The 13,008-nt window shown below is 46.2% G+C and overlaps 1 protein-coding gene across 1 annotated transcript in view; it reads left to right on the top strand.

The window, feature by feature from the left end:
• Positions 1-1,283: 1,283 nt before the first annotated feature.
• Positions 1,284-13,008, top strand: part of CPNE6 (copine 6) — a 49,836-nt gene continuing 38,111 nt past the window's right edge. The window contains exon 1 of the mRNA XM_060779995.2: positions 1,284-1,586. The gene's annotated coding sequence lies outside the window, so the exon portion shown is untranslated. The remainder of the gene's footprint in view (positions 1,587-13,008) is intronic.

The following is a 13,008-nucleotide window of genomic DNA, read 5'->3' as shown; positions in this document are numbered from 1 at the left end:
TTCCCCCAGGCAGGAAGCAGCTTTGAAGCTGCAAGGCTATTCAGTACTAACCAAGGTAGCCAATTGCAACATTCACACTTGCCTCAAGCAAGCAAGAGGGTTTTTTTCCTCCCACTCCTGTGGACATCATTCCACAGACATATAAATAAACCTCATTTTCCTAGTTTTCAACAGACCTCACAACTTCTGAGGATGCCTGCCATAGATGTGGGCAAAACATCAGGAGAGAATGCTTCTTGAACATGGCCACACAAGCCCGGAAAACTCACAGCAACCCGGCTTGTAAAAGGTAAAGATAAAGGTAAATTTCAAGAGAAAGGAAAAAACCATGAAAATAAACAAAATCTGGCTACCAGTATTAAAAAACTCAAAAATTACAACAGCAAAACAACAGAGAGTAAACAATCAGGCACATCAAATCACTCTCAGCAAAGATTCCCCCTAGGCACTTCCAAGCCATTAAATGCTAATCAAGGTGGTCAGTTGAAACATTCACACCTAGCTCCAGCAGACAAGAGTCCTTTGTCCCACCCTGGACATTCCACAGATATATAAACCCTTTTTCCTAGTTCCAACAGACCTCACAACCTCTGAGGATGCTTGCCATAGATGCAGGCGAAACGTCAGGAGAAAATGCCTCTAGAACATGGTCATATAGCCCGGAAAAACCTACAACAACCCAGTGATTCCAGCCATGAAAGCCTTCGACAATACAATAAAGGTAAAGGTTTTCCCCAGGTGTGAAGTCCAGTCGTGTCCAACTCTGGGGTGTGGTGCTCATCTCCTTTTCTAAGCCGAAGAGCCGGCATTGTCCATAGACACCTCCAAGGTCATGTGGCCAGCATGACTGCATGCCCGCTTGTATTTTGTTGTAAATGCATTTGAATATTTGTAATGTTTCATGTTTTGATTTTGGAATTCCTTGAGGTGTTTTCAGCCTTGCATTTAGACTTTTATTAGGTCTGTGGAGTGTCTTATATTGTCTTGTTGGCCAACCTGAGTCCCATTATGGGCACAAAGCTGGGATAGAAACAACAACAACAGCAGCAGCAGCAGCAGCAGCAACAACAATCTTCCTCCCCTTTTGCTTTCTCTTTCTTTTGGGGGAGCATCCAAGAGGAGCGAGATCCCAAAAGGCCCTCCAGAGAGTGCTTCTTCTCCTCCTTTTCTGCTCCTGCCGCGTTCCCTCCATCCCGTGGGCATCTCCCGTGTCCCTCCATCCATGGACCGGTGTGTATGTGTCATTTTGTGTTGGTTTTCTTCTCTCTACCCCCTCCTTCTTTCTACTGCAGAGTCTAGGAAGGAGGTGGAGCCACACCAAAAAAAAGGACACGGGATGGAGGGAACGTGACAGCAGCAGAAAAAGAGAGAGAGAGAAAGAGAGAGAGAGAGCGCACGGGACAGCAGAGGAAAAGGAGGAGGGAGGAAAACACGAGAGAGAGAGAAGAGAGAGAGACTCTCACAAGGACTTCTAGGAGTGGAAGGAGTCGCCCAGAAGGAGAGGAAAGAGGAAGAGAGAGAGAGAGAGAGAGAGGACAGCTCCTCCATCCTTTGCACTCCTCCATCCTTTGCACTCCTCCATCCAGGTAACTGTTTCCTTCCCTCCTTCCTCCTTCTCCCTGCAGTGGTACCAACCAGCCCAAGGTTGTGGGCTGTCTGTCGCCGCTCTCTTTGCTGAGCATCTCTCTCTTGTATAACCCTGGTGCGCATTCAGGTTGATGTGCCATTTCATCCCTGCAGTGCATCGAAGGAAATGCTCCCTCCCTGCACTTGGGTCCCATCTGTGGGGCTTCCTGCAGCTTGGCACAGCCCAGCCGGGGTGTCCCACAATCCCCCAGGGTGAGACCGCTTCTGTGGGGTTCCCACTGGCCACATTGACACCTCCGATCCCCAGTGGGCACCCATGCGTAGGTCCCTGCGGTGTGGGTGTCCCTGTGGCGCATCTTGTGGCATGTGTGGACCTGCCCTCCTTTGGCACGCTTCTGTGGGTTTTCCTCCGCCCCACTGAGACCATGCGCCGTGCTCCAATCCACCTCATGCCTTTACGGTGCCGTGCTCCTGGCACATGCCACATCACCCGATGTCCCTGCTTGGAACTGCAATGCAATGCAATGAGCGCAAAGGCTTTCTGGAATTTGGGTCCTGCCTGTGGGGCTGGGTTTCTCAGTCCCCCAAGGTTGGCTTGCTTCTGTGGTGTTGGCATTGAGCACATATAGAATCCTAGAGTTTGAAGAGACCCCCAAGGGGCATCCAGTCCAACCCGATAGATAGATAGATAGATAGATAGATAGATAGATAGATAGATAGATAGATAGATGATAGATAGATGGATGACTAGACAGATAGATGAATAGATAGATAGATAGATAGATAGATAGATAGATAGATAGATGATGGATGGATGGATAGATGGGTAGATGGATCGGTAGATAGATAGATGAATAGATAGGCAGGCAGACAGATGGATGGATGGCGGACGGATGGACGGATGGATGGATGAAAAGATAGATAGATGATGATTGGATGGGTGGGTGGGTGGGTGGGTGGATGATGGATGGATAGATGATGGATAGATGAATGGATGGATGAATAGATAGATAGACAGATGATGGGTGGGTGGGTGGATAGATAGATAAATAGATAGATAGATAGATAGATAGATAGATAGATGGATGGATGATAAATGGATGGATAGATGATGGATAGATGAGTGGATGGATGAAAAGATGGATAGATAGATAGATAGATAGATAGATCGAGAGATGATGGATGGATGGATAGATAGATAGATAGATAGATAGATAGATAGACCCCAAGGGCCATCCAGGCCAACCACTTTCAGAGAGAGAAAGAGAGAGAGATTAGAGACTCCTTTGGATAGATGATAGAAGATAGATAAAAGATAGACAGACATAGACAGAATCCTAGAGTTGGAAGAGACCCCAAGGGTCAACCAATTCAACCCAAATTGACAGATAGATAGATAGATAGATAGATAGATAGATAGATAGATAGACAGATAGAATCCTGGAGGTGGAACAGACCCAAAGGCATCCACTCCAATTCCCTGCCATGCAGGGAAATACCATCCAAGCCCTCCTGACAGATGACCATCCAGCCTCTGCTTAAAGACATCAGAGAAAGAGACTTCACTAGACTTGCAGGCAGCATGTTCCACTGTCGCATAACTCTTACTATCTGGAAGTTCTTGTTTAGGTGGAATCTCTTTTCCTGTAATTGGAAGTCATTGTGTCTTGCTCTCTAGTGCTACAGAAAGCAAGCTTGTCCCCTCCTCAATGGCACATCCTTTCCGATATTTAGGGTTTGATGTTCCCTCTCCACCTTCTCTTCTCCAAGCTAAACATGCCCAGTTCACTCAGCCATTCTTCATAGGGTTTGTCTTCCAAACGTTTCATCATCTTGGTCACCCTTCTCTGGACACCTTCCAGCTTGTCAATATCCTCCTTGAATTGTGTTGCCCAAACCTGGACATAGTATTCCAGGTGAGATCTACCCAGAGCATAATGGAGTGGAACTGAGCTTTCCCTTGGGATCTCACACTTTGGCATACGCGTGTTAGGTGCATCTCTGCCTTGTGGTCTTTCCCTCCAAGGCGTGTACTTGTGTGCATTCTTGGGAGTGTTATCCATTCATTCCCTGTTACTCGTCTGGATAGCAAAAGTGCCACCTTGATGTGCCCACCTCTGGGATCACGCCGTGTTGTTTTTCTCCTTTCCTGCGCTTCTTTCCCACCCAGGTTGTGACTTGGTGGGATGCGGTCGGAGAGCTCCGTCTTGCGTGTTGTGACTCGGTGTGTCTTTTTTGTGTTAATGCCCTGGACCTTTGCCCGCTCTCGCTGACTGCAAGGCTATTGATGTTCCCCCTTTCTGTCACTCTTTCGGTGCTGCATAGAGCCATACACCATTTTGGGGGGAAACCAATTATATATCCTGCTTTTCAGAATGACCATGGCCCTGAACGTGAAACAGCTTCTTCTCCTTTCCTTGGTTTAAATAATTGGACTAATTCATGACCCATCTTTTAGTCTTTGGCAAGGACTTAATCCCAAACGCAAAATATAACCTCTATGTTCAGGTGCAGCATAGCTCCAAATACCTGAAACTGGATTGTTGACAATCTGTTCCAGGTTTGCTTGACCTTTCGCTGGTTCCAAGGGTTGGCTCTGGAATCCAATTTTGATCTCATCCCAACACTCATTGGACTGATTTTAGCCCATCTTTTAGTCTTTGGCAAGGACTTAATCCCAAATGCAAAATATAACCTCTATGTTCAGGTGCAGCAGAACTCCAAATACCTGAAACTGGATTGTTGACAATCTGTTCCAGGTTTGCTTGACCTTTTGGTGGTTCCGGGGGTTGGGTTTGGGATCAGATTTTGGTCTCATCCCAATGCTCATTGGACTGATTTGAGCCCATCTTTAAGGCTTTGGCAAGAACGTAATCCCAAACGCACAATATAACCTGTTTGTTGACAATGTGTTTCAGGTTTGCTTGACCTTTCGCTGGTTCGGGGGGTTGGCTTCGGGATCCGATTTTGGTCTCATCCCAATGCTTACTGGACTGATTTTAGCCCATCTTTTAGTCTTTGGCAAGGACATAATCCCAGACGCAAAATATAACTTTTGGGTTCAGGTGCAGCATAATTCCAAATACCTGAAACTGGTGGATGGTTGACAATCTGTTTCAGATTTGCTTGATGTTTCACTAGTTCTGGGGGTTGTTTCAGGGATCAGATTTTAGTCTCATCCCAATACTCATTGGACTGATTCATGGCCCATCTTTTAGTCTTTCGCAAGGACATAATCCCAAATGCAAAATAAAATCTCTATTTTCAAGTGCAGCATAACTCCAATTACCTGGAACTGGATTATTGAAAATCTGTTTCAGGTTTGCTTGACCTTTCACTGGTACTGGGGGTTGTCTTTGGGATCCAATTTTGGTATCATCCCAACACTCATTGGACTGATTTTAGTCCATCTTTTAGTCTTTGGCAAGGATTTAATCCCAAACGCAAAATATAACATCTATGTTGAGGTGCAGCAGAGCTCCAAATACCTGAAACTGGATTGTTGACAATCTGTTTCAGGTTTGCTTGACCTTTCACTGGTTCTGGGATCCAATTTTGGTCTCATCCAAACGCTCATTGGACTGATTTTAGCCCATCTTTTAGTCTTTGGCAAGGACTTAATCCCAAACACACAATATAACCTCTATGTTTAGGTGCAGCATAACTCCAAATATCTGAAACTGGTGGCTTGTTGACAATCTGTTTCAGGTTTGCTTGACCTTTCGCTGGTTCCGGGGTTGGTTTTCGGATCTGATTTTGCTCTTATCCCAATGGCCATTGGACTAATTTTAGTCCATCTTTTAGTCTTTGGCAAGGAGTTAATCCCGAACGCACAATATAACCTCTATGTTCAGGTGCAGCAGAACTCCAAATACCTGAAACAGGATTGTTGACAATCTGTTTCAAATTTGCTTGACTTTTTGCTGGTTCCAGGGGTTGGTTTGGGGATCCAATTTTGATCTCATCCCAATGCTCACTGGACTGATTTTAGCCCATATTTTAGGCTTTGGCAAGGACATAATCCCAAATGCAAAATATAACCTCTATGTTCAGGTGCAGCATAACTCCAAATATCTGAAACTGGTGGACTGTTGACAATCTGTTTCAGATTTGCTTGACCTTTTGCTGGTTCCAGGGGTGGGCTTCGGGATCTGATTTTGGTCTCATCCCAATGCTCAACCAGGTTATTCTTTTTGGAATACAGTAGCTAGATTCCATTTGCTCTTCTGTGTTATGGTATCTTCCATTTATGTGTGATCTGGGGCTTGTCTTAATGTGATTCTCAGAACTTATAAATATTGAGAATTTGGTTGGACTGCAGCTTCCATAATTCCTCAGATACTAGGGGATTTTGGTAGTGGTCATCCTGAAGTCTGGAATATTTAATACATTTGTCTCATGCTCCCATAGGTGAATGATTTTTCTGTCCTCTGCTATAGGGTCTCCAATCATTCCCTGCACCCTTTTTGGCCAACCCAAAAGGGACAGTTGGGAGAATCTAGAGTGGCCAAACACCACATCAATTTGTGTTGCTGTGGGCTTTCTGGGTTGTATGGCCATGTTGCAGAAGCATTCCCTACTGATGTTTTGCCCACATCTATGGCAGGCATCCTCAGAGGTTGTGAGATAAAGGCAAACACCTCCCAACAATCTCCCAGGCAGGAAACAGCTTTGAAGCTGCAAGGCTATTTAATGCTAACCAAGGTGGCCAATTACAGCATTTCCACTTGCCTCAAACAGACAAGACTTCTTTTTCCCACTCTGGACATCATTCCACAGATATATAAACCCCACTTGCCTTGTTTGCAACAGACCTCGCAACCTCTGAGGATGCCTGCCATAGATGTGGGCAAAACGTCAGAAGGGAATGCTTCTGGAACAGAAAACTCACAGCAACCCAGTGATTCTGGTCATGACAGCCTTCAACATCAGTCTGTCTGTATGCCCAGTCCTTTATTTCTAAGCGATCCTCACAATGACCCTGTGAGGTGGGCGACGTTAATTGAAAGCACCTACATTAACTATAACCCATTAGTGAGAGAGTTTTGGCTCAGGTGGATATGAATCTGTGTCCCTTTGACCTCAGTCCAGCCCATGAATTGAGAGACACAATTCCAACGTTATATCACTGGGTGACCCTGATTTAGGGGATATGTAGTTCACCTACATCCAGAGAGCATTGCGAACCGAAACAACTATGCCAAAGGGATTCCAAAGACCAACCGAAATATGTGTTTTCTGATGATCTTTGGCGACCACTCTGAAACCCCCTCGTGACCCCCCACCAGGGGTCCCGACCCCCAGATTGAGTCAACTTCCATCACGGGGTTAAATCGGGCATGGGCAAACTTCGGCACTCCCTCCAGCTTTGAGTATCCTAGAGGTAAAGCTTTCTATTCCGTGTGCATTGGATGTCAGAAACAGCGGTCTCTCCATTCTGGACTTATCGCTCTAGCAGTGAAATAACAGCCAATGTGGCATAGCAGTTTGAGCATTGGACTATGGCTCTGGATACAAGACTTTGATTCTTTGCTCAGGGATGGAATCTCCTTGGACCAGTCACACTCTCTCAGCCCCAGAAAACTCTGCAAGAGGCTAACCTGAGGGTCGGCACAATTTGAAGTCCCGGAATGGGCTCTGGCTCTGGATACAAGAGCGTGATTCTTTGCTCAGCCATGGAAACCCATTGGATCCCCTTGGACCAGTCACACACTCTCAACCCTAGAAAACTCATCTTTGCTTGACACAATTTGAAGGCCCGCATTGATAGTAAGTGTTAGATTGTGGACAACAGCAGGGAAACTTAACATTGGGTTGCTGAGTTTACTGAGCTGTCTGGCCATGTTCCGGAAGCATTCTCTCCTGACGTTTCACCCACATCTATGGCAGGCATCCTCAGAGGTTATGAGGTATGTTGGAAACTAGGCAAGTGAGGTTTATATATCTGTGGAACAATGTCCAGGGTGGGAGAAAGAACTTTTGCCTGTTTGAAGCAAGTGTGAATGTGGTAATTGGCCAGCTTGGTTAGCATCAAATAGCTTTGCACCTTCAAAGCCTGGCTGCTTCCTGCCTGGGGGAATCCTTTGTTGGGAGGTGTTAGCTGGCCCCAATTTTTTTCCTGTCCAGAATTCCCCTGTTTTCTGAATGTTGTTCTTTATTTACTGTACTTGGCTGCTTTCTGCCTGGGGGAATCCTTTGTTGGGAGGTGTTAGCTGGCCCCAATTTTTTTCCTGTCCGGATTTCCCCTGTTTTCTGAATGTTGTTCTTTATTTACTGTACTTGGCTGCTTTCTGCCTGGGGGAATCCTTTGTTGGGAGGTGTTAGCTGGCCCCAATTTTTTCCTGTCCGGAATTCCCGTTTTCTGAGTATTGTTCTTTATTTACTGTCCTGATTTTGGATTTTTTTTAATACACTAAATACCACCCAACAAAGGATTCCCCCAGGTGGGAAGCATTCAAGCTTTGAAGCTGCAAGACCATTTGAGGCTGATCAAGGCGGCCAATTGCAACATTCACACTTGCCTGTTAGTCAGATTTTGTTCATTTTCATTTTTGTTAACATTGTTTTGGACTATATTATAGAACCAATGCAGTTTGACACCACTTTGCTTGCCACAGATCAATTCTATGTAATCCTGGGATCTGTAGTTTGGCGAGTCACCATTACTCTTTGGTAGAGACACCTTCAAAACCTGTCTCCCCAGTTTTCTATTCCAACCCTCAAACTATTACACCATGCTTGGGGAACTACAACTCCCAGAATCCCACAGCCACCATATCGTTGGGGGATTTTGGGAGTTGTGATCCTGTCCAACAATAAAAAAGAGAACCTTTTCCTAAGTCCTGCTTCATCAGGAAATACTTGGAAGTGGACAAACGTGCGGTTCATTTCTTTCTCCGTTCGTTTGCTGACACTGCCTTGCAGAAATGCAAATGAAGCAGAGTCTAACCTCAGAAAAAAGCACTGCTGGACCCAACCCAAGGTCCACTTAGCCCAGCATCCTGTTTCCATCAGTGGACAGTATGATCCTTCCAGGAAGCCTTCAAGTAATACATGCAGAAGAAAAAGAAGATGCACCCCTTTCTTTCTTTCTTCTTTTCTCTTCCCATGCCATTGGTATTTTGAGATCGAATGCTTTGGGACATGGAAGTTCCACCTAACTTTTATTGGAATGTATATAGAAAGCTTTTGTTTTTGGGCAACAAATCCCATAATCCAGGCATGGGCAAACTTCAGCCCTCCCTCCAGGTGTTTTGGGCTTCAACACCCACAATTCCTAACAGCCGTTAGGTTGTTAGTAATTGTGGGAGTTGAAGTCCAAAACACCTGGAGGGAGGGCCGAAGTTTGCCCATGCCTGATTTAACCCCTTGATGGAAGTCGACTCAATCTGGGGGTTGGGACCCCAGGTGGGGGGTCACGAGGGGATTTCAGTGTGGTCGCCAAAGATAATCAGAAAACACATATTTCGGATGGTCTTAGGAATCCCTTTGGCATAGTTGTTTCGGTTCGCGATGCTCTCTGGATGTAGGTGAACTACAACTCTAAATATCAAGGTCAGTGCCCACCAAACTCTTCCAGTATTTTCTGTTGGTTATGGGAGTTTTGTGTGCCAAATTTGGTTCAATTCCATCATTGATAGGGTTCAGGATGCTCTTAGATTGTAGGTAGACTATAAATCCCAGCAACTACAACTCCCAAATGGCCAAGGTCTATTTTCCCCAAACTCCACCAGTGTTCACATTTGGGTATATTGAGTATTCGTGCCAAGTTTGGTCCAGATCCATCATTGTTTGAGTCCACAATGCTCTCTGGATGTAAGTGAACTACAACTCCAAAACTCAAGGTCAATGCCCACCATATCCTTCCAATATTTTTGTTGGTCATGGGAGTTCTGTGTGCCAAGTTTGGTTCAATTCTATAGTGGGTGGAGTTCAGAATGCTCTTAGATTGCTTGTTGTTGTTCAGTCGTTCAGTCGTTTCCAACTCTTCATGACCTCATGGACCAGCCCACGCCAGAACTCCCTGTCGGCCGTCACCACCCCCAGCTCCTTCAAGGTCAAGCCAGTCACTTCAAGGATGCCATCCATCTTAGAATCATAGAATCAAAGAGTTGGAAGAGACCTCATGGGCCATCCAGTCCAACCCCCTGCCAAGAAGCAGGAATAGTGCATTCAAATCACCCCTGACAGATGGCCATCCAGCCTCTGTTTAAAAGCTTCCAAAGAAGGAGCCTCCACCACGCTCCGGGACAGAGAGTTCCACTGCTGAACGGCTCTCACAGTCAGGAAGTTCTTCCTCATGTTCAGATGGAATCTCCTTTCTTGCCCTTGGTCAGCCCTCTTCCTTTTTCCTTCCATTTTCCCCAGCATCGTCTTCTCTAAGCTTTCCTTTCTTCTCATGATGTGGCCAAAGCACTTCATCTTTGCCTCTAGTATACAATCTTAGATTGTAGGTGAACTATAAATCCCAGCAACTACAACTCCCAAATGACAAAATCAATCCTCCCAATAACCCTAGCAATTTTCAGATCTGGGCGTATTGGGTATTTGTGCCAAATTTGGTCCAGTGAATGAAAATCCATCCTGCATATCAGATATTTACATAATGATTCATAACAGTAGGAAAATTACAGTTATGAAGCAGCAACGAGAATAATGTGATGGTTTGGAGGCACCACAACATGAGGAATTATGTTAAAGGGTTGCAGCATTAGGAAGGTTGAGAACCACTGATGTATGGCAATTGTTTTCCTTGTGTTTACACACCAACACAGAGAGAGATGCAGCTCAGTGTAGGTTTCCTTGGGTCTCCCTCCCTCCCTCCTTCCTTCCTTGGAGCCTTGTCTCCTTCCCTGGCTGAGCTTCCCGGATTATTTGACCTGACTCAGGTCCCTGGTGGGAGCCAGAGCTGTCCATCCAGGACACAGCCTCATAAATCACGGCGAGGAAAGGCTGGAGCAGCAAGAGAGGAGGGGGAATCGTGCCACTGACTCAGCACCGACAGGGACCAAAAGGTTCCTCATGCCATTTGGGATCTCCGCTTGCCAACCATCCTTCCTTAGCTTCTGCATCACGACCAAGAAAGGAAGGAAGATGGGAAGGACACGTTCCGTATGCAGGAGAATTTGGAAGCTTCCTTTTTTGGTGCCGTTCTTCATCTCAGGGTAGTGAATATCTACCTCTGAGCATGCACAGAGTGCATACTCTCCGGCATTTCAGAATCAGTGTGCTTCACTATGGAGCAGAGCTTACAATTAGGATGTTCTTCCTAATGTTTAGGTGGACTCTCTTTTCCCATTGCGCCGTTGTGTCCTAGTGTCCTTACTTACTTATAGAATCCTAGAGTTGGAAGAGACCTCATGGGCCATCCAGTCCAACCCCCTGCCAAGAAGCAGGAATGTTGCATTCAAAGCACCCCTGACAGATGGCCATCCAGCCTCTGTTAAGGCGCCTCCACCACACTCGGGGGCAGAGAGTTCCACTTCTGAACAGCTCTCAGTCAGGAAGTTCTTAGAATCATAGAATCAAAGAGTTGGAAGAGACCTCATGGGCCATCCAGTCCAACCCCCTGCCAAGAAGCAGGAATGTTGCATTCAAAGCACCCCTGACAGATGGCCATCCAGCCTCTGTTTAAAAGCTTCCAAAGAAGGAGCCTCCACCACACTCCAGGGCAGAGAGTTCCACTATTGAACAGCTCTCACAGTCAGGAAGTTGTTAGAATCATAGAATCAAATAATTGGAAGAGACCTCATGGGCCATCCAGTCCAACCCCATTCTGCAAAGAAGCAGGAATATTGCATTCAAAACACCCCTTGACAGATGGCCATCCAGCCTCTGCTTAAAAGCTTCCAAAGAAGGAGCCTCCACCACACTCTGGGGCAGAGAGTTCCACTGCTGAACAGCTCTCACAGTCAGGAAGTTCTTAGAATCATAGAATCAAAGAGTTGGAAGAGACCTCATGGACCATCCAGTCCAACCCCATTCTGCCAAGAAGCAGGAATATTGCATTCAAACACCCCTGACAGATGGCCATCCAGCCTCTGCTTAAAAGCTTCCAAAGAAGGAGCCCCCACCACACTCTGGGGCAGAGAGTTCCACTGCTGAACGGCTCTCACAGTCAGGAAGTTCTTTCTAATGTTCAGTTGGAATCTCCTTTCTTGTAGTTTGAAGCCATTGTTCCACGTCCTACTCTCCAGGGAAGCAGAAAACAAGCTTGCTCCCTCCTCCCTGTGACTTCCTCTTACATATTTATACATGGCTATCATATCTCCTCTCAGCCTTCTCTTCTTCAGGCTAAACATGCCCAGCTCTTTAAGCTGCTCTTCATGGGGCTTGTTCTCCAGACCCTTGATCATTTTAGTTGCCCTCCTCTGGACACAGGCCTGTAGCCAGGATTTTGATCCGGGGGATACTGAGTTTGATTGGGGGGGGGGGGCTGAGTTTGATTCAAAGGTGGGGGGGACTGAGGATCTACCCTAGCAAACCTTTTTTTATCATTATCCCAATAGCCCCATGCATATGGGATATATTGAGCATGGTGTTCAGATCATGATATGAATAAACATAACAGTTTAAATAATGTTCCCATAAGCCTTTCTCGCAGACCATCCTGAAAATTTCGGGAGGGGGGCTTGAGCCCCCCCTCCCCCACAACTACATGCCTGTCTGGACACATTCCAGTTTGTCAATATCTCTCTTCAATTGTGGTTTCCCATTGTTCCATTGTGTCCTAGTTTCCTTCCTCCCTTACTTAGGCGATCCCTCGTAGCTCGAGCATGATGGTCTTCCAGATATGGTACTTACTTACTTACTTAGGCGATTCCTCATTGGCCGAGTAGGATAGTCTTCCAGGATCAGTATTCTGGTGGGTCCATAGGTGACTGTGGAGCCCTATTCTTTACCCGCATCTTCTTCCACAGTGAGGGCATTGGTTTACAGGTGGAAGGCGGTCTCGGTCAGGATTGGCTTGATGTGCCTTCCTCTTGGTACGTTTCTCCTTTTCACCCTCCATTCCTGCCTTTTCAAATTCTGCAGCACTGCTGGTCACAGCTGACCTCCAGTTAGAGCGCTCAAGGTCCAGGGCTTCCCAGTTCTCGGTCTCTATGCCACAGTTTTTGAAGTTGGCTTTAAGCCCATCTTTAAATCTCTTTTCCTGCCCACCAACATTCCATTTTCTGTTCTTGAGTTCAGAGTAGAGTAACTGCTTTGGGAGACGGTGATCGGGCATCCGGACAACGTGGCCAATCCAACTGAGTTGATGGCGGAGGACCATCGCTTCAATGGTGGTGGTCTTTGCTTCTTCCAGCATGCTGACATTTGTCCGCCTGTCTTCCCAAGAGATTTGCAGGATTTTTCAGAGGCAACACTGATGGAATCGTTCCAGGAGTTGAGTGTGACGTCTGTAGACAGTCCACGTTTCGC

The sequence above is a fragment of the Anolis sagrei genome, chromosome 6, assembly GCF_037176765.1.
Source record: "Anolis sagrei isolate rAnoSag1 chromosome 6, rAnoSag1.mat, whole genome shotgun sequence".
Taxonomy (NCBI): Eukaryota; Metazoa; Chordata; class Lepidosauria; order Squamata; family Dactyloidae; genus Anolis; species Anolis sagrei.
Note: the sequence above shows the minus strand (reverse complement) of the source record. Positions and strands in the feature narration are given on the sequence as shown.